Here is a 21,951-nt window from a genome sequence, read left to right on the forward strand (position 1 = left end):
TATTCATCACGATTAATTCCAACATATATATAACGGAATACCGTCGCGAGCTGTTACTAGCAGAACCTATGATATTCCCCCAGAGCAATTAAGAAGTCATGTTGATAACTGACGTTAACCTTTCTGTATTAGGTACAGTATAATACGATCCTTCATCAACTATATCTTGTCGGTCAATTCCTTATAACCATGGAACGTGTCAAGGTTACATATAACGAAGAGTCTGGTTTTACTTGTATAGGTTGAATTCACTCTGAAAGATAAGTTAAGTGAAATGTTCATTTCTACTCTTAACTCTATCACCTTGCAAGGATTTCAGTCAATTCACCACAAGCGGCCATTTGGATATATCTCCCACTTATCGGGAGTGACGAATGCTCAATCTGACATTAACTATTCTGCAATTACTTTGTGTGATACCCAACCTTGCTCTCACACACCCCATGCTCTCACCTATTGGATCGTGCTCGAACAGAATCAAAGTATCAGACTCCATAATCCAAAATCACTAATTAACGAGTGTTTGAGTCTGAGGATTAGTTATACCTACTAATACCAATGAGATAAATAGTTGACACATTAGATAAATCAATCCATTCTGTTATCTCAAGTCGGGTCCCAATCCTAATGAACTCCTTCACCGGATCCATGTAAGTGTCTAGATATCTAAATATCTAAAGCTTGTGAGATCAGCTTTCTATCTCGATAGAAAACACTGTTACATGCAAGTCTCAACAGTAATATGCCAACCCCTATAACATATTACTTGACTTGGGTTGATTTTAAGTCTATTGGTGTATTATAAAGTATAGTCTGACTTCGTGCTTGTATGAACACTTTATAACTACTTAAATAAACTTAGGATTACTTTCTTTATGAAAGATTTGTGCCTTTATATATAGTTACATTTTAATGCTATATATCTGATTAAACAAATGACTAAATAAACAATTTATTCATTAATATTTATATCCTAAAACAATTGTCTTTAGGACACTAAACTCCAACATTCCCCCACTTGGACTAAAGCCAATTGTTTCTGAAAACATTCCCATAAGCGTTCGTATGACGATCATGAACCTTTTGGGGTAAGGCATTCTTTTAAATGGATTTATAAGATTGTGCCTTGGTGGGCAATCTTTTAATTCTCACATCTACTCTTGTTGTTATCTCTCGGAAGAGATAACAATGACTGAGGTAGTGTTTGGACATATTATGAGACTGCAGGCCCTTAGCAAGAGCAGCAACCCTATTGTTAATCTCATTAACAATGTCAGGTACCACGCCTAGTTCATTAATGAACTTGCATTCCAAACTTCCTTTTAGCTTCTTCTGAAGCTGCTACATATATATATATATATATATATATATATATATATATATATATATATATACTCTGATTTAATTTACTGGCCCGGTCACGATTTCCTGCTCGGAACTATTCCAGCTAATCATACCTCTTTCAGAATAAACTTGTATTCTGTAAGATCATCTTTATCTGTTTGATGACTTACATCTGAAAGTACCCAACTTTCAAATTTCATCTCCATATACCTGGAACATATCTTCAATCATTTTAAGTACTTAAGAATGTTCTTAAAGCAAAAGTGATGTTAGGTCTAGTGCAAAACGCTTTGAGCAATTTGTCAATGTATTTAGACTGGGAGGGGTCAAGCAGTCTTTTCAATCTATCTCCATAGATTTTCATCTTTAAGATGTAAGCTGCTTCTCCTAAGTCTATTCTGGAGAATTTTATCCGATAACCAAAATTTGCACCGATTGCAGTATAGCTACGTCGTTCCCATTAGTAGAATATCATCGCCATATAATACTAAGTAAACGACCAAGCTCCCACTAGTTCACATGTAAAGGCTCATACGAGCTCCCACTAGTTTACATGTATAGGTTTACAATAGCCTTCCATAAGTCGTAGGTTCATCGTCTAACACGTGAACCTCTTCGTCATCTCCCACTAGAAATCCAAATCTCTTTGGGATTTGATGAACTCGACCAGACTTATGAGTTAGCAGTGTCACCAGTGTCTCATCTTGTGACACAGATTCGGGTTCCACCATCGCTTCCGCTATTTCAGCCAATCCTTCTTCTTGAACTTCTTCAAGTTCAATCACGCTTTCTACTTGTGTTTCTAGCAGAAACTCTCTCTCTAGAAATACTGCGTGTTTGGATACTATTACTTTTGATCATACAAATCATAGAAGTAATATCCTACTATTTCTTTCGGAATTCCAATGAAGATATATTTATCAGATTCAGGGTCTAACTTAATCTGATGCTATGTATTTAACATATGTTGAACACCCCTAAATTCTCATGAAAGAGAAACTGGGTTTCCTTTCCAATGAACAATTCAAATGGAATAGAACTTGGCGGTTTTGTGGATACTCGGTTCAAGGTAAATAAGGCGGTTTCTAGGGCGTAGCCTTAGAACATCTTTGGAAGAGAGGTTGTGCTCATCATGGATCGTACTATATCCAATAGAGTACAATTTCTCCTTTTAGATACATCGGGGTGTATACGGAGGAGTCCATTATGAGCGAATCATATATTCAATTTAGATAATTCAGAAAAATCATTAGAAATATATTCTTTACGATGATCTAATCGGAGTACTATAATATTCTTTCTTGTTTGTTTTTCTTACTTCATTCTTGAAGAATTTGAACTTTCTCAAAAGCTTCTGACTCATGCTTCATCAAGTAGATGAATCAATAACTGGTATGATCATCTTATGAAGCTAATAAAGTGATTGAACCTTTCTCTTGCTTGTGTTTGAAGTATGACTACATACATCTGAATGTACTAGTCTTAGAGTGTCTGATACACATTCTCCTTTATTGCTAAAGGGTGTCTTTTATTGGGGTTTAGTGTCCTATAGACAATTGTTCTAGGATACAAACTTAATGTAAATGAATTGTTCTTTATATCATTTGTTTAATGAGATATATGTTTTATAACTATATAAAGGCAATCCCTTTTAAGCACTAAATAAAGTCTAATAAAAGGAAATCCGTAAGTTTATTTAAAGTGATTATAAAGTGTTCATACAAGCATGAAGTGAGACAAAACTTTATAGTAAACTGATAAACTTAAAACCACCCCAAGTCAAGTGATATGGTTGGGATTGACATATCACTGTTGAGACTTGTATGTAACAATGTCTTCTGTCCGACAGAAAGCTGATCTCACAAGCTTCATATATACAGATATCTGGACAGTTACATAGATCCGATGAAACGTTGTTCACTAGGATTGGGGATCCGATTTGAGATAACAGGATGGGTAGATTCATCCTTGTCACCTGTTCATCTCATTGGTATTAATAGGTATAACTAATCCTCAGACTCAAAGGAATATTAATTGGTATTCTGGATTACGGAATGTGATGCTTTGACTCTGGTGTAACACGGTCCTTAACAGAGAAGACTCTGGAGTGTGAACAGTAGACGTTGGGTATCACAGGAAGTAATTGCGGAGTCGTTATATATTGGATTGAGAATTTATCACTCCCGATAAATGGGAGATACATCCATGGATCGCTTGTGGAAGACTCGACTCTAAATCCTTGCAAGGTGATAGCTTAAGAGTAAGAAATACAGATTTCACTTAACCTATCTTTTTGAGTTGACTCGGCCTGTACAAGTAAAACGAACGTCTCGCTATATGTGACTTGACATCACCCATAGTCATAAGATTCAGTTCAAGGATGTAGTTGATAAAGGATCGAATTATACTGTAACTAATATGGAAATGTTAACGACAGAATCACCCTGTCTTCTTATAGCTCTGAGGGAATGATTACGGATCGTCGCTATTTTTGGACAGGAGCTTCTAGACATATTCTTCCACGTTTCCACCAAAGGGATTGTCGTTCGGAGGTCTGGAAGGTCTGTTTCGGATAGGGGCAGATTGGTAGACAGTTTCTATCTCTTTTGAAGTTGTGGGCACTTCGTTTGCAACGGTAGATAGAACTTCTAAAAGGTATTTCTTCTTATCATTCTTTATATGAAATAACGGTTAACGGATCTTGTGGTTAAATGGAAATAGGTTAAAAATTTTATATTTCCGCTTCTATACCTTAGCCTAATTTCCATCATCTTTGTCATCTTTCCTTTAAACAAGACTTACATGTGCCCATTGATTCAAAATCAACCGAGTCTATAAGCCCATCTTGATGCAGCTTAGACATGTGTTTCTTGCTTACATGGCCTAGGTGACTATCACAAGTAAGTTGAATTATCTATCCTTTAGTTCTAAAAGTAAAAGCACCATCATGACCCTTCTTCTAGAGAGAGTCTAAGTACTTCTTACAATTCCTCTTCCAATTCCCTTCTTTACCATATTGGTGGCATTCCCTTCTTGCTTTTATTGATTTGGGTTTAATGCATTTGTTCTTCTTGGAATCTTTAGAATTGGGAAACTTCCCTTTCTCTCGTGAGATCCCTCAATAACAAGTGCTGACATCACTTTCTTAAGATTTGGGCTCAACTGACTTGAGCATATTCAAGAGCTCTTCTAGAGAGGTCTCTGAGTTTATTCATCTGACAGTTTGAGATGAACTTGTGAATAAATCTCTAGGAGGGATTGTAGAACTAAGTCGGCACTTAATTCATTATCCATCACAAATCTAATACTAGAAAGCTTTGGTGATGTAGTCAATCATCTTGACACAAAGTGCCACAACAGAAGAACCTTCTTGCATCTTGGAGCGAAACATTCATCGCTATCTCATAGCGTCCGCATTTGAGTATGTTTCTCAAAACACCTCTTCCAAGTGTATAACCATGGAATACGTATCCATGTTCTCATGTTGCTTTTGTAGCTCTAGTGCCATAACTGCAAGTATGATACATCCTGTACGTTCGTCATCTGATTGGTGCTTCCGATAAACATCAATCCTCTTAACAGGAGCATCATCAACAAGGACATTGGGTATTGACGTATCTTAATACATACCCAATCTTTTCGAACTTCAAAACAATTTTGACGATGGGTATCAGTGTATCTTAATACATACCCAATCATTTCGAAACCTCAAAACAATTTTGAGTTTGCCAAAACAGTTGGTGAATTTTGAACTATTCAATTTGTTATCGGTTAAAATATTATGTAGATCCATTTTAGATATGATGATTCAGAGTTTTTTTTTACTTTAACTTGAGAGTTAGATAGAGTGGTGGATGTTATTCATTTGTTTAATTCATTTACAATTTAAATACGTTGGTCTTTTATGTTTTTAAATTACTCCCACTATTTTACCAAATTAATAACCCTCTATATTAATTCGAAGGATATGCACAAATCCCTTAGTGAACTAGAATCCTAACACCTGAAATTTCACCTTGAATTTGCTCAACAAGCTAGTTTCATTCATTAGGTAGATTCATGTAATCAATCATATCAAACATGTGACTTCTAGATTGTTGGGTTACTAACCACATTAGTAACTGATATGTGTCGTTTATCAATCCCAACCATATTGCCCATTAGGTTAGAACAACATGAGTTTGCTCATCCAATTATTCTAGCCTAATTTAAGCATTACCCCATATTCGTGAAAACAATTTTTCGATAATTCAGGTGTTAACATAATACCCCGAGCTTGAGTTTGCTCAACAACCCAAAGGCCCCCAGTACTGCCGGCTGAATTATAATATTAGGGAGGGGCAACCGATTTTAATAAATTGCTTATTTACTTAACTTTTAATTAGTGAGGGATTTTATATTTAAAGTCTCATAATCTAACCTAGTCTTGATTTGCATTGGCATACATCAGACACATACGATTTACATTGGTAGTTATGGACATATTATCTAAATTATTCCGTCGAGCCAGAAACGGAATAAAAGGTCAAACCTAGGGAAATATTAACTATTACATATTTCTCTTTAGGTCCTCCGTCTTCTCCATGGCGCCTTGAAATTACATCAATATTAATTTCTATACTACTAAAGAATACTTCAACTAATTTGAAGGGAATTAGATGAGAAGAGAAATTACAATAGAGAGTAGATAAGACAGGACACGCAAGTCCTATTTTCCAAAAATACCAAAAGACTAAATAGAGGGTCTAAATATATCCATAACTCCAAACATGCAAAGACTCGATTAAATAAACTTAATTGGTTGATTACATAAACTGTTTATGTAATATTTTAGTTAATCAAATTAACCCTTAAATTAATTTTATTATCAATTTAGCCCTTTAATTAACTTGACTATCAAATTAACCTTTAATTAAATTTTGCATCATTTATATTTTATTCTAATTAAAATATATCAAATATAAACTTAATTAGACATTCAAAATATAACTATACAAAATATTAATTATTTGTGTTCAATTATTTTACCAAAATTATTTAACGTGTTTGATTCAACCGTATCCCATACAAATAATTAAACATCAAATAACTTTGCAAAATCAATTCCAAAACACAAAACTTTTAAGATGGGCGATTATTAAATTATTGTGTTTAACTATTTTACCGAAACTGTTTAATGTGTTTAACTAGTATATCAAGTATAATTATTCAGCACAAAACAGTTTGCAAAATCAAATTAAAACACATATAATTACCATATACTTTTATTAATTATAACAATTATATATCAATAAACTTATATGGGCTGATTCGTTGTTCCTAAATTTTAATTTTGTATCAATGAAATAGTTCGTCTAATTAATCGTATCAAAATATCTTTAATTAGACAACTCAATTTTAATCTATACAATTTTAAAATAGACAACGATCAAATTCATGTGGATTAATTAATTATATATATATATATATATATATTAATTTAGTTTCTGGAAAACCAAAGAATTTTGATGAAAAATCAGAAACTCGAAATTACACGAGATGGGATGAAAACCGGGTTCGTCCCCGACGCGGATCTCATCCGCGACGATAGGCAGCATTGCTGCCAAAAGGAGGCAGCAACGCTGCCGCAAACTTTTGCATAATTGTGTTATGCGAAAGTGCACAATTCAATTTTTTTTTTATTATTTTAAAACTTTAATTTATATTTATATATATTTATAAAACTATTATATATTTATATATATAACCTTTAATCGATTCTAACCGTTTCGCTTAAATCGTTAACAAAATCAAATTTTTCAAAGATTAATCTAATTAACTCTTTTAACGATTTAAACGGTTAAATTGTTAATCCACAAAACACGTATATCACATATACAAACATCGTTTTAATCAACCGTTTAATTCTACAAACACCTTTATTAATTAACCAAATCATAAAACATCTTAATTTCATCTTAACCGTTTAGATTAATTAACTAAATCAAATTTATTAATTAACCTAACAATAAATCTATTCAATCTGATTGAAAACCCTTTTATTTACATATATGAAATAACAGATTAACATAGGCTCTGATACCAATGAAGGAAAAATAGACAAGCCTATGCGCAGCGGAATAATAATATTTTATCTATTTTCCTTTTCTAAGATTTGTTAATTGTTATTTCATATAAAGAGGATAGAAAGTAATACCTTCGGTGAAGAACTATCTACGGTTGCAAACGAAGTGCCCACAACTCTTAATCCGTGTATCATGAACAACAAAAGAAACAACACAGAAAAAGATAATTAATCAGTAATCAACCTTAATAATAGCAATCGCAATGATTGCCTCTAACAGAAATCGATACGAGATCAAAGAGAGAGTAAGAAAGATTGTAATTAGCCGAGACGGTTGCGGAACGATTCCTCTAGCCCTTCTATTTAGTGTTAGCCGAATTATGGGGTTAGGGAGTCTATTTATAGACTTCTCAAAACCCTAATCCCAATTGTGTTAGGTAATTAAATAATTGGAATCTTATTCGGAATAGGATTCCTAATTAGATAATTAAATAAACACTTTACTATTATCTAAATAATAAATAATTATATATAGATAATTATTATTAATCAAATTAATAATTAATTAATGTTAGGGATAATTAATTAGAGTTTCAATCACATAAAAACTTCTAATTAATATTATCAGATAATCCTTTAATTTAAGGAAAAATTACAAAACTAGGTCAAATGGGAGGCCCATTTACATATTTAACCCATTTACTCAACCTATTACATATCTAGACTCATTTTGTGTGACTTTCCAAAAATACCCCCAATATTTACGCGCGGCTCGCCCCATCCCGTCTGACTTCGCATATTCCATACTATGCGAAGTCTGCGAAGTAAATGTTTGGGTTTGCTTGATGAATTTAGTTTGCATATGCGAAGCCTGAATGTGTTTTGAAGCTAATTCGCGAAGTGGTATATAACAAAAAAAGGCAAACAACAACGGATTCTAACATTAAAATCATAACATTATCAAAATTTACAACAAGATTGCCACAATAACGACATTCAAATCATAACATTATCAAAATTTACAACAAGATTGCCATAATGAACTCTACTAACATTATCAAAATTTACAACAAGATTGCCACAATAACGACATTCAAATCATAACATTATCAAAATCTACTAACAAGATTGGCACCATGGGATGGACGTGTCCCATGGTGCACCCCGAGATTGACACAATCTCTCCTAACGAATCATTTCAGGAGTGAATGTGTCAATCTTGGGGAAGTTCATCCCTATACAGGAAGGAAAATCATCTTCCTTGCAGCTCAGTACGCCGCCTTCCAGAAAGGGATGTTACGTATTCAACCATCTACAGAAAAAATTAACCGTGTTAGTTATGAAAAAGGACGATTTTGGATTCGCGAAATAAAAATTAGCGAAGCATGCGAATGTAAATGTGCAGGGGGAGAGGTGATTTTACTTCGCATAACGATTTTTTTGCGAAGTCTGCGAGGTCTGAAATGTGACTATCTACGTCGCATAATGATTTTTTCGCGAAGTCTGCGAGGTCTGAAACGTAAGGATCTATTCGCAGACTTCGCGAACTAATAGATTCGTTTCAGACTCTTTCTCTTCGCAGAACGTCGCGAAATCATCAATACACGAAGTAGATCATCACTTTCCAGGCTCGTTCTCTTCGCAAAGCTTAGCGAAACCATCGATTGCGAAGTGAATTCATGATAAAACGCAGAAAAAAAACAGATACTTACATTTTTCGCCCCTTTCACCCCCAAAAGCGACAATAACAATATGATAACATGGGAAGAACGAAGGAAATAACGTAGAAAAACCATTTATTTGATGGTAACAAGAAGAAAGAAACCAAGCAACGAACATGAAGATGAAAAACCATGGCTTCGTTTTCTAGGGTTCGGAAGTTGCAGAATCAAGAGATGAAAAGAGGAAAATGAGAAATTCATTGTGATTTTGATGAAATGGTGCAGATTTCGTGCAATTTAAAGGAAGAAAGGAAGATCAAAAGTCTTGAAATCATTAATACAGGAGCAACTTTTCGCATAACCAAGGAGATAGGGGGGGAGCGGTGATTCGCGGAGAAAGGGGGGAAGTGGGAAGGTCAGGGGTATTTTTGGAAAGTCACACAAAATGAGTCTAGATATGTAATAGGTTGAGTAAATGGGTTAAATATGTAAATGGCCTTCCCATTTGAACTAGTTTTGTAATTTTCCCTTAATTTAATTCATAACCATAATCAAATTATAATTATTAATCAAATTAATTTATCCCTAATTAATCTACAAATTTCGGCCCATATATGTAGTCTCACTAATTACATTTTCGTCCTCCGATTCCAAGTCCCATATGCGACCCATTAGGTTCTTTATTGCCACTAGCCGTATATATCCTTTGAAATTATTCATCACGATTAATTCCAACATATATATAACGGAATACCGTCGTGAGCTGTTACTAGCAGAACCTATGATATTCCCCCAGAGCAATTAAAAAGTCATGTTGATAACTGATGTTAACCTTTCTGTATTAGGTACAGTATAATACGATCCTTCATCAACTATATCATGTCGGTCAATTCCTTATACCATGGAACGTGTCAAGGTTACATATAACGAAGAGTCCGGTTTTACTTGTCCAGGTTGAATTCACTCTAAAAGATAAGTTAAGTGAAATGTTCATTTCTACTCTTAACTCTATCACCTTGCAAGGATTTCAGTCAATTCACCACAAGCGGCCATTTGGATATATCTCTCACTTATCGTGAGTGACGAATGCTCAATCTGACATTAACTATTCTGCAATTACTTTGTGTGATACCCAACCCTGCTCTCACACACCCCAGGCTCTCACCTGTTGGATCGTGCTCGCACAGAATCAAAGTATCAAACTCCATAATCCAGAATCACTAATTAACGAATGTTTGAGTCTGAGGATTAGTTATACCTACTAATACCAATGAGATGAACAGTTGACACATTAGATAAATCAATCCATTTTGTTATCTCAAGTCGGGTGAACTCCTTCACCGGATCCATGTAACTGTCTAGATATCTAAATATCTAAAGCTTGTGAGATCAGCTTTCTGTCTCGACAGAAAACACTGTTACATGCAAGTCTCAACAGTAATATGCCAACCCCTATAACATATTACTTGACGTAGGTTGATTTTAAGTCTATTGGTGTATTATAAAGTATAGTCTCACTTCATGATTGTATGAACACTTTATAACTACTTAAATAAACTTAGGATTACTTTCTTTATGAAAGATTTGTGCCTTTATATATAGTTACATTCTAATGCTATATATCTGATTAAACAAATGACTAAATAAACAATTTATTCATTAATATTTATATCCTAAAACAATTGTCTTTAGGACACTAAACTCCAACAGTGTCTTCAATGGAGGTTGAAGCAGATGGAGGAGGTGGAGAGGATTTTCTCAAGGTGGAAGCTAGGGTTTTTACAAAGATAAAAAGATATCTAATTTACAATTGGAAATTCCTATTTATAGACGCGGTTCGGGCGCTCTTTCTGACCTAATTCGTATCCTTTTGCAGGTGGGAAGTCGTGGGGTCAATCGTGTCTTCGTGGGACCGGGAATCGGTCTTTTGACTGATTCCCATAGGGCAGCTCGCCGAGCTGGCCATGCCAGCTCGCCCGAGAAGGCCCCTTAAAGGCCTGCTCGCCGATCCGGCCCCAAAAAGGCCATTTCAACGAGCGGGATTGCCCAAAACGCCTTGCGCGACTGCTGGATGTCCCGAAACGCAACTTTCACCCAAACTCGTTCCTGTTTTAGCCTGCACATGCACGAAAACTCCAAATAACATTAGTTCCGAGGCTAAGTTGACCCGCCAATCGCTCATTTTGAGTAAACACTCCATTTGGTGCGACTTTTGGCGGATCAATTAGCTATAAAAGAGGGTAAATTTCATCTATGATGTACAACCTTTACCCTAAATCACACTTTGGTGTACAACCTTCAATTTGTCTCACTAATATGTACGAACTTAGGGGTGACCTCCCACTATGGTGTACAGCAGGTAAAAATTATCGGTCAACACGCCACATCATCAATTTTTATTATATTTATTCACTAAAGTGAGACCTACCATATATGCATTTTACTAAAATACCCCTATAAGTTTCTTCCTACATAGAATATACCTCCATCTTCCATTCATGGTCTCTGAATACTTTCTCTCTCTAACTTTCTCTTTCTCTCTCAATCTTCTCTCTCTCAAACTAGGCTCATATACATCCATCTTCCATAATCAGTTGCTGCTCCATTTTTTTAATTTTTATAAGCAACTAGAATTCGAAGAAGAAAGGTCAATACAGTAAACTAAAACAAATTCCATCAAGTTATAAAAACATGCCCAATTCCAATCTATTTAAACCCCAAAATCTCAATCATCAGCTAAATTTTTTCTTTTTTGCTTACAAAAAAACTGGTGTCCCATTATGAAGTTGAAGTAACAATTAAATCGGTGAAGGATCTAAAAACCGTTAACTAGCAGCAGTGGCGGAACGATCGGGGGCTAGCCGGAGCTGGAGCCCCGGCTCAACACCGGCAAATCATGAAAAATGTTGTTTTTATAGAGCTTGCCGGAAACCTAGCCCCCTTGATTTCTGTCTGTCTGTCGAAGAAGATGAAGTTTCGATTTCGACAGCACCTTCTCTTGGTTCATCCTCGGTGTCTCTATCATCGTCATCGTCGCCGGGGCTTCGATTGTTGGTTTTATTGATGGAGATTTCACGGTGTGGTTTCTTGAGGGAAATGAATTGGAGGGGTTGAGGACTGGCAGCCCAATCTGGCCTGCCCACCATGGATTAGCCATGGCTGCCAATTGAGAAGGAGGAGGGAAAGAGAAGGGAGTGAATTGAAGTTATTGTAATGGTGGAATTGTGGATTTCTTGATTAGACGAAGAAAAAAGTCAAAGTGAGGGAATAGGATAGGAAGAAAGGAGGAAATTAAAAATTAGCTGGCCAAAGAGGGATTAAATTAAGTAAGACATAATTTGATTCAAATAGGGATAGGAATCAAGTAATTAAAGAGTAAGAGAAGTTTAATCATGAAAAAAGATACAGAGATTATGAAAAGGGAGAGGAAAGGAAGAGGAAAGAAGGAGAGGGTATTATAGTAAATTTATATTAGTGGTTGATTTTTTTTTAACTTTTTGACCGGTCAAATGTGAGGTGGCGCGTTGACTGAGCTTTGACCGGTCATTTTAACCGGCCATACACCATAGTGGGAGGTCACCCCTAAGTACGTATATATTAGTGTGACAAATTGAAATCTGTATACCAAAGTGTGATTTAGGGTAAAGTTTGTACACTATGGATGAAATTTACCCCTATAAAAGATAATGGAAATTTAACGTACATGCCAATTTGGCCATATTTGCCTAAAATAACCAGAAAACGAGCCTAAACAACAAAAAGTAAATAGAACATATCCAATTTCTAACTAACTCACACAAAAGCATATAAATGCAAGAATTGCTCGCTTATTCATGAAATAACGCTAAAAACCGTCCTAAACTCGTACCCAAAGATAGGGTTTTTGACCCCTATCATTGAGCCTACTCAACTGAGCACCATCATGCAACTTCTGACCGAACTCAAAGGTCTTAAGGAGCTAATGTGTGTACTAACCAATATAGTTGCTCAACAGCCAAAACAGGAGTTTGCCACTAGAATGGCTAACCTTCATTTGCACATGGTTCAACACATGGACACCATTGAAGGAAAGCTCAATGCTATATCTGCTGCAAACTCAACGGTAGCACAATCTGCTGAAGTAACCCAGCACTTTACACAACTGAACACTGAGCTGACTGCTACTCATGACTTGGTCTCCTCCTCCTCCCAATGCACAATTGAACAAATAGCGGAGGTTGTGCGCATGCTCAGCTTGACAAGAGAAGACATGGAAACTGACCAGGCGAAGTCTAATGAAATCTTTAGATTCGCCAAGTCCATATATGAGCATGTCAGACACCAAATCACTCAGCGTCATACCTATGATGCTTCCCTGCTCAAAATATACCATCAGTCCTATACCAAAATGACGGACTCCATTACCTAGATAGGAAAGTCACTTGAGTTTATACTCAATGTCATAAGCTCACATATGCAAATTCCAGTGTCCAACATGGCAGACGGTGTTAAAGTATTTGAAGGACTAAAGCAGAGTACGAGTCAATTCCAACAATACTCCACTTTACTAACTCGTGCTGTTGAAAGGGGGCAATTTTATTCTTCTGCCCCTCAGCCTGGTGATGTTGGCAAAACGGGGGAGAAAAATAAACAAACGGCAGAAGGAACTCAACATAAGAAAAATCTAGGATCAACTTCTTCTGTCCCTCCCAGCACACAAACTCACAAACAAGACACATCGAAGCAAACCAAACCCAAATCCAACCAAGTTCAAGTCAACATCAAGAAATAATCTTTCTTTAAACTTGTGTAATTTTTGATGTTTGTTGCTGCTATGTTTCTTGTTTAGCTGAGTTAATATACAATTGTATCTTCCTACAATAACTGAGTTATTTATTTACTGTCTCGTGCTAGTTGTTTATCTGCTGTGTTGATCTAAATGCATGACCTTTCTCAAATGTCTATTCACTTATAAATCATTGAACAAAATAAACCAAAACTTGTGAACATAAAAATTATACAAGTACTTGGTCCTAAGTAAAACTACTCATCCCCAACTAACTTACTCAGCTTACTCTCACTTTGATAACTGATCTTAATCATTCACTTAACTAAGTATCAAAACTGAGTAAAGACAAAATGTTCCAAGTACTGACCTCTTCTAAAGCTGACCTTAGACTTACTCAATTAAACCTTAAATTTTTTAAAGTAAAACTAAGTCAGTGGTTCAACCCTTACGGGGGAGAATCTTCAGAAGTTAAGAAAAGGTCAACTATCATGGGGGAGCTCAACACTAAGTTCCTTATTGAATATTTTTGCCAACATCAAAATGGGGGAGTTTGTTGAAACACCTTTCCACATGATTTTGATTTGACAAAATTACTTAAGAAGAATTAAATCTCCATGATAAAAGTATTCTGACACATTAAATTTAAATGCTTTGATTTATTTGTACTAATGTGTTTGTTCAATGTTGAGTATATTGAATTATAAGATTAAAGACATTAAAAGTATAAGACCCAAAAGCCCACAAGAGAAAGTCAAGCCCAAGCCTACGTCTGAAAGCCACACGGCCCAAGCAGACCAAAACGCAACTCCAGCTGAATGAAATGCAATCCCAATAAAGAGAAGGATCGAGAAGCCTTCGTCTAAAAGATTCAAGATGAAGCTGCTGAGTTGTGCGACAAGGACGTCAGGTCAGCGGCTGACCTAGACAAACTTGGAGACAAAGTATTTCTACTTTGGGTAAAGTTCAGGAGACGTAGGAAGCTGTCTGGAAGACTTTGCCAAAAATGTAGAGACACTATGAACAGCCTGACGAAAAGCATCTGTGCACTATCAAAGACAGAAGATACAAGAATTTGATTGGCCGAGGACATTGAGCACTAACTGAGTGAAAGCGACAGGAAGCCGTTTCCCTCCAATGGTTATTTTGAAATTAGAAATGACATGTGCCTCAAGTGTCACTATAAATAGGCCTCTCAAACTCTTCATTCGATGTAGATCTTCATCAAGTCGAAACGCTGACCAAATTGATATTCGAAGTTCTGTATTAGAAAAGCAAAGAAAATCTTACACGAATTCTAATCTTTTGTGTAAAAGTCTAGAGTGAGCTCATTTCATCTAAAGTGTTCTTAGCAATTGTTGTTTAGAACAAAAACACTTATCATTTCTAGAAGTATAAAAAGGAGAAGTGATGCGCCTTCGGTGAAGAAGACTCACTAAGGGATAAGTGTACCCCGTCGTTATCAAGTAATAAATCTGGAAAGTCCAGGTATCGAATCCACAGGACTTATTTACCACAAGTATCGAATTACTTGGTCTCAGGTGTTATCTAGGCTTTGTGGGGTTTGAATTGGTTTTGATTAAGTTAATCTACTCCTAGGTTGAATTACGCTACTCCTAGCTAAGTTATCCAGTTCTAACTAAGTTATTCTACGCCTAATTAAGTTAAACTACTCCTAATTAAGTTAAACTACTCCTAATTGATCTTTCACTAATGCAATTACCCGAAGGAACATAGTATGAACGATAATAATGAGGTTAGGTTATTAGGTCTATTGATTAAAAACCTAATCTAAGTCACTTGTATTCAAGGCGATTAACACTACTTACCCTCCTGAAGTTCCTAGTGCGTGATTCCCTTGTAAGGCCGGAACTAGGTCTAAGGCTCATCAATTTGGGCTTAATCAACTAAGAGGTCATCAATCTCCTAGGCTCTGACTAGGTCAGATTCAGCTCACAATATGTGCCTACTCGATTTTGGGGCTTTTGAATGAGTTAAACCAATTGAATAAAGCGTAAGACAAAGATTAAACAAACAATCATAGAACAAAACAAGAGCTAAAATATTATTAAAGATGAATGATAATGTCACAGGATACAATTAGCCTAGGATTCATAGACTGTATCAAAGAGTAAAAACAAGGAAAAGTAAAAGGAGATACGAAAATCCCTTTCAAGGAACCTGTCTACTCTGCAATCGGCTTCCTAGGTCTTAAGGACGGACCTTGAATATTCCTTGAGAACAACTTTGAAGGAGCTTCAATGGAGGTTGATGAAGATGGAGGAGATGGAGAGGAAATTCAAGGGGAAAGCTAAAGTAATTAACAAATAATGAAAGATGCCTAATTTACATTGGAAAAATCCTATTTATAGACGCGGCTCGGCCCCTTTTCTTGACCTATTTCGTGTCCTTATGCAGGTATGAAGTCGTGGGGTCCATCGTGGCGTCGTGGGGTCGGAATTGGTCTTTTTGACCAATTCCCGCAGGCCTGCTCGTCGAGCAGGGCGAGCTGCTCGGCGAGCAGGCCTCTGCCGGCCTGCTCGGTGAGCAGGCAATTGCCTGCTCGGCGAGCAGGCACAATCTGCTCGGCGAGCTGTCTTGCTCGATATGCCTCCGCGTGTTTGCCGAACTCTAATCAACGTGTTCTTCGCCCGAATTCATCCCTGCGCATGCACAAAACTCCAGATAACATTAGTCCAAAGGCTAAATTGACCCGCCAATCGCTTATTTGAGCAAACGCTTCGTTTGGTGCGACTTTTGACGGATCAATTAGCTTCAAAAGATAACGGAATTATTAGATGCATGCCAATTTGGCCGTATTTGCCTAAATTGATCACAAAATGAGCCTAAACAGCGAAAAGTAAATAAAACATTTCCAATTTCTAACTAACTCACACAAAAGCATTTAAATGCGAGAATTGCTCGCTTATTAACTAAATAACACTAAAACCCGTCCTAAAACCGTACCCAAAGATAGGGGTTTTTGACCCCCATCAAACCTCCTCGCACTTAAAACTTTACTTGTCCCCAAGTAAACTATAAAACTAAACACGTAATCACAAACAAGCTAGAAGACCTCCCGGTTTGACTAGGTGTTTGACATAATTTCGAGCATCTGTAATCACATGCATTCGAAAATACAAAGTAGAGACACGATATCCAAAAGCCGCATTTCAATTATCATAGGTCATATGTTTTAAGCAAAAGGACACATGTTCAACTAAACGAGCTTGAGGGGATCGCCAAGTAAAACACCTCACCATAGGTAGTTCACTCATTTCACACAATTTTGGTGGCTAAAGTGTTTACTCTCGGCTTATGTTCTTGCTTAGGATTACGTTGATTTTGCATGTTCATCCGAGTTCCTCTACTATGCTATATGACTCCGATGATATCAAAAACAGCCTCGAATTAGGGTTGTAATGTGGTTAGAGGGTTAAAGGTACAACAAGGGTTAATAGTTCTAGCGCTAGAAAAACAAAGTTCAAATGGCTTTAGCAAATACGAAGTGACTGAGCTCTTTATTCATTCCTTATACTCTTTTTAGGATGTTTTCTTGAGACGTTTGATTTTAAGAACTGGGGAATGAAGTTCTCCCCTTTTTGTTCGTCTCTTTTCTTTTTTTTCTGTTTTTCTCTTTTCCCCCCTCTTTTTTTTCCCTTTTTTTTCTTTTTTGGGATAGTGATGCTCATTCACTTCTTAGCCTTTTGGCTTGCTACTATGATGCCATAAACAAAGATAAAGCGCTAGAACGACAAAGGCTCGATGTGAGCTTTGCAAAAACTTTGGGTTAAGTAGCAAACCAAGTGATGGTTTGCAAAAATAGGTTAGAACGAAAGAAAAATCTATAAACTACAAAAATATAGGCTCAAATGGGCTTCCTAGAGTGGATGAAAAAGAGAAAATAAGGTAAAGAAAATGGTTAATTCTAATGAGGCTGATTTCATCGTTTATCATCTCAAATCATTGCATGTAGGTTCAACACAGTATTAGGTGCAAAATCTATAATCTTCCACAAGTCAAAGCATTCACACAGAAATGTCAAGAAAAAGAGCTTTTTGATGTTCGCTCTTAGGCTCAAATTCAACTCACAATTCTTTGGGTTTCAATTTTGTGTTTACTAGTTCTCCCCAAACTCAAGTTTAACATCACATGCCTTCAATTCTTAAGTTATCTACCTAAGTAATGATTTTGACATTTCTTCAAAAGTAGGGTCTAAATGCAAACTTTAGCTCATGCTTTTACAGATACAAGGATTGTGTCCTACACCTAAACTAGTTGTCATGCAATCTTAGATTCGGTTCTCAGCCCTCAAATACAAATAACGAAGTTTAGACTCGAAGGAGGTTCACGGTTTTAGGTCCTAACATGCAAAACATAAATAAAACCCGAAAAACGCAAAACTAAACTAGACACGACGCAACAAAAATTTTAAAAATTATACAATTTTTGTAAGTTTGTCTACCCCTCCTCCTCACACTAAAAATATGCAATAAGTTCCAACATTGCATCACAAATCATAAAGAGCAAGTGTAAAGAGTTAGGGTGGAGAAGACAACTTACTGATCGGCCGGAGGGTATGGCCAAGGCATGTTGTAGCGTTCGCAGTAGTCTGCCGCTACGTATTCAAGACCCGAAAGCCTTCGGTCCATATTCTGCTCAAAGTTAGTGAACCGTTGGTCCATCTGTTGAACAGTGTTAAATGTCCGTAGGTTAAGATCTCGCATTTCTGCCATCATGGTGTTGATGGCTTGGAACTGGGCCTCCGTCCCCGGTGCTTGGTGTTCCGTTTGGTCATCTGCTACTGCAGCCTCTTCTTCCTCATGTTCGTTGTGCTCTCCTTCTCCTTGTTGTGGTGGGTTTCTTGCCCGTTTCCTTGCCCTTCCACTTGAGCTTGCTCCTCCAGATGGGTTCCTGTTCAAAACTGAATGGAAAGTAGATTTTCCTAGAAATGTGGCGTTAAGCAAGGTGGGGTGAAAACCATCTTCCCGAATGTCCAAATCTTTGAATTGGCTATCAAGGAAGTTGGTAACCAAATGTCCAAGGCCAACGGACCCGCATTTCTTACTTGTCTGACTTGAAAAGCCTTCAAAGATGGCTTTGATACTATCAACGGGTTTTTGGTTGGCCACACACCACAGTATGAGCAATTCCGTCTGTGAGATTTTATTGCTCTCATTTTTCCCTAACAAGTTGTGAGCCACAAACTTGTGTACAAGGTTTAGCATTGGGTCTCTAAGGGAGATTGGGCTAGCATTGCGGGAGTCAAATTCTGATAAGCTTGTTAATTGCTTCCAAGCTTTATCTTTTGTCATGGGTTCCTCAAAACCCGAGACTGCCTCTGGATGGTTATAGACTCCCATCAAGGCTGCTAATGTAGTGTCATTGAGACGATAGGGGACACCGTTCAATCTAAAAGAATGCTTACCACACCCCGCGGGTAGCTCCTTTCTCAAAGTGGTCAGAAATTCTACAGTGAAATTATAGTACACCAGGGTCCTTTTTGTGGCTAGTCTATGCCAACCATGGAATTTTAGGACTTCATTGAAGTCCTTTTCCAGACCTATAGATGCTAGATATTTCTGGTCAACAATGATTAAGGTGGCAAGTTCTTGCTTAGAAAACCACTGATATAACAATCCCTCTCGCTCATCTACTAATCCAAAAGGTGGGTTATACTTAGCTTGAAGAACGTCACTGAATTCGACGTCCGAGTCGGCTTCATTGTCAACCGTTATCTTGGACTTGCCTTTCCTTCCCATCGTACCTGAGAGATAGACCAAAACGGACTAGTTAGAATCCCTTTACATAACCGTAAATCCCCAAACAACCAACAATTAGGAATAACCATAGCTTAGGAGCTTAGGGACCAAAACTATGAACTTTCAGTCTCTAAGTATTTTACCCGTAATTCCAAATTCGTGCAAAATTGACAATGCACAGTGACCAAAATGTGCTAAAAGTGTGATACAGAGTTCTATTGACAAGTTTTAAAACATAAACTGAATAGTTGGATTTTGAGCTAAAAGGGAGGTTTTACCCAAATTTAACAATTTCTCCAAAAATTCACAAATTAAGAACAGAAATCATACCTAAACCACATATTGATCATAATGTAACTATATATTGCAAGAATATAAAGAATTAAAAGCAAAATAAAAGGTTATTTGAGAGAAAGGGGAAAAAAACAAAACTTAGGTTTTATCCCAAATCTCAAAAATTAACCCCCTAAACTAAAATCTAAGCCTAAAAACATGTTAGAAATAAAAAATGGGTAAAGATTCATACCTTATTTGTTGAATTCGGGTTAGTATGGTGGATTTGGGGGGTTAGGTTTTGAGAGGGAAAGAAAGGAAAAGAAAGAAAGGAAGAAGGAAATAATGGAAGAAAGAAGGAAAGAAAGGGAATAAGAAGAAAGTGGGGGAAGGGGATGATGAGTCACCCCCCCCCCTTTTCTTTTTCTTTTTCTTTTCTTCTTTCTTTCTCTCTTTTTTTTTGGTTCGGGATTAAAGTCCTGAACAGCTCGTGTCGACCGAGCTGACTGGCTCGACCGACCAGCCCGGTGAGCTGGGCGGCAGTGCCTAGCTCGCCCGGGCTGGACGATTTTTTTTTTTTTTTTTTTTAAGAGAGTATGGGGGCAAAACTTGACAATGTAAATAAATAGAAAGAGAAAAATGTGAATTAAAAATTAACAATCAAAAATAAAAGAAAAGGAAACTGCATAAGTAATTGTTCAAGCTTTGAATTTAAACCGGGGAGAACTCGATTCCTCCCCCTTACTCAATCCTTTCTCAGGATCTTTGTATTCTTCTCCGTTGTGCTTGGGAGAGAACCCTGTGGCCTTTCTTGCCTGTCCCTATTGATCTGAGCTACCTGATTGCTCAAATCCTTGCAGAAAGCTTCATTGTTGGCAAGCCTGGCCGAGATCTCCTTCAAAAGAGTAACCACCTCGTCAGATTCCTTAGGAGGTTGCATTAGCCCTTGATTCTGCTATTGATATGGGGGCATGCCAAGCCCCTGATCTCTATGCTCCTAAACAAAACCGCTAGGAGGTCGAAGCACATTCTGGTTTGAATTCCCGTAAGATAGGTTCGGGTGTTGAGGCCTCCTATAGTTGTTGTTGTTGTTGTAGGAGTTGTGGTTGTTGGGGTTGTAGTTGTTATAGTTCTGGTTGTACCTCGGCTGTCCCCCAACATAATTGACCATCTCCACCCCGTCTCCAGCGAAAGGGCTACCTGCCTGACATTCCTTTCCATGGTGGTCGCCGCCACAGTGCACACAGGTGGGAGGTTGGCTGAATTTAGCCAACAGGACGTTCATCTTCCTACTTATATCCGCAACACTCGGATTTTGTTCTTGTTCTTCCACAGCAAATACCCGCTGCCTTGTGGGGCCAGCGAGCTTCTGTTCTTGCCACTGCACACTCTTTCTGGCCAGCTCATTAATCATGTCATATGCCTCTGTTGCTGTCTTCCTAAACAAATCTCCACCCGCTGCGGAGTCTACAATGGCCCTGTTGGTGGGTGTCAATCTGTGATAGAAGACGCTCACCAATTGATGCTTGGGTATGTCATGATGAGGGCACATGCGCAGCATTTTCCTGAATCGGGTCCAAGATGTGTGGAGCGCTTCATGCTTGGGTTGGTGGAAGGATGTGATCTCACCCCTGAGCATTGCTGTCTTCGAGGGAGGAAAGTAGTAGGACAAGAATTCCTTCTCCAGTCCTGCCCAAGTCGTGATTGATTCGGGCTCCAGTGTTCTCAGCCATTCCAAAGCTTGCCCAGTCAGAGAGAACGGGAACAACTTCAGCCTAGCAGCATCTTAGGGAACCCCATTTGTTCTTGCAGTGTCTGTGCACATTAGGAAGCGATCCAGATGATCATTCGGGCTCTCATGTGCTTCTCCTCCAAACAATCCGGTCTGTTGGATCAGGTGAATTATACCGGACTCGATTTCGTATGTATTAGCCGAAATGTTTGGAGCGGCAATGCCGGACAAATGCTGGTGCCGGTGTGGTGCCAGGATCTCACTCATCAGACGAGTGTCATTTTCTGGCTCGGTGTTCTGTTCATTGTTCCGTTCATTGTCAGTCATCTTGATAGGCTAGATGATCTCGT

This window comes from Euphorbia lathyris, chromosome 4 (genome assembly GCF_963576675.1).
Source record: "Euphorbia lathyris chromosome 4, ddEupLath1.1, whole genome shotgun sequence".
In the NCBI taxonomy this organism is placed as follows: Eukaryota; Viridiplantae; Streptophyta; class Magnoliopsida; order Malpighiales; family Euphorbiaceae; genus Euphorbia; species Euphorbia lathyris.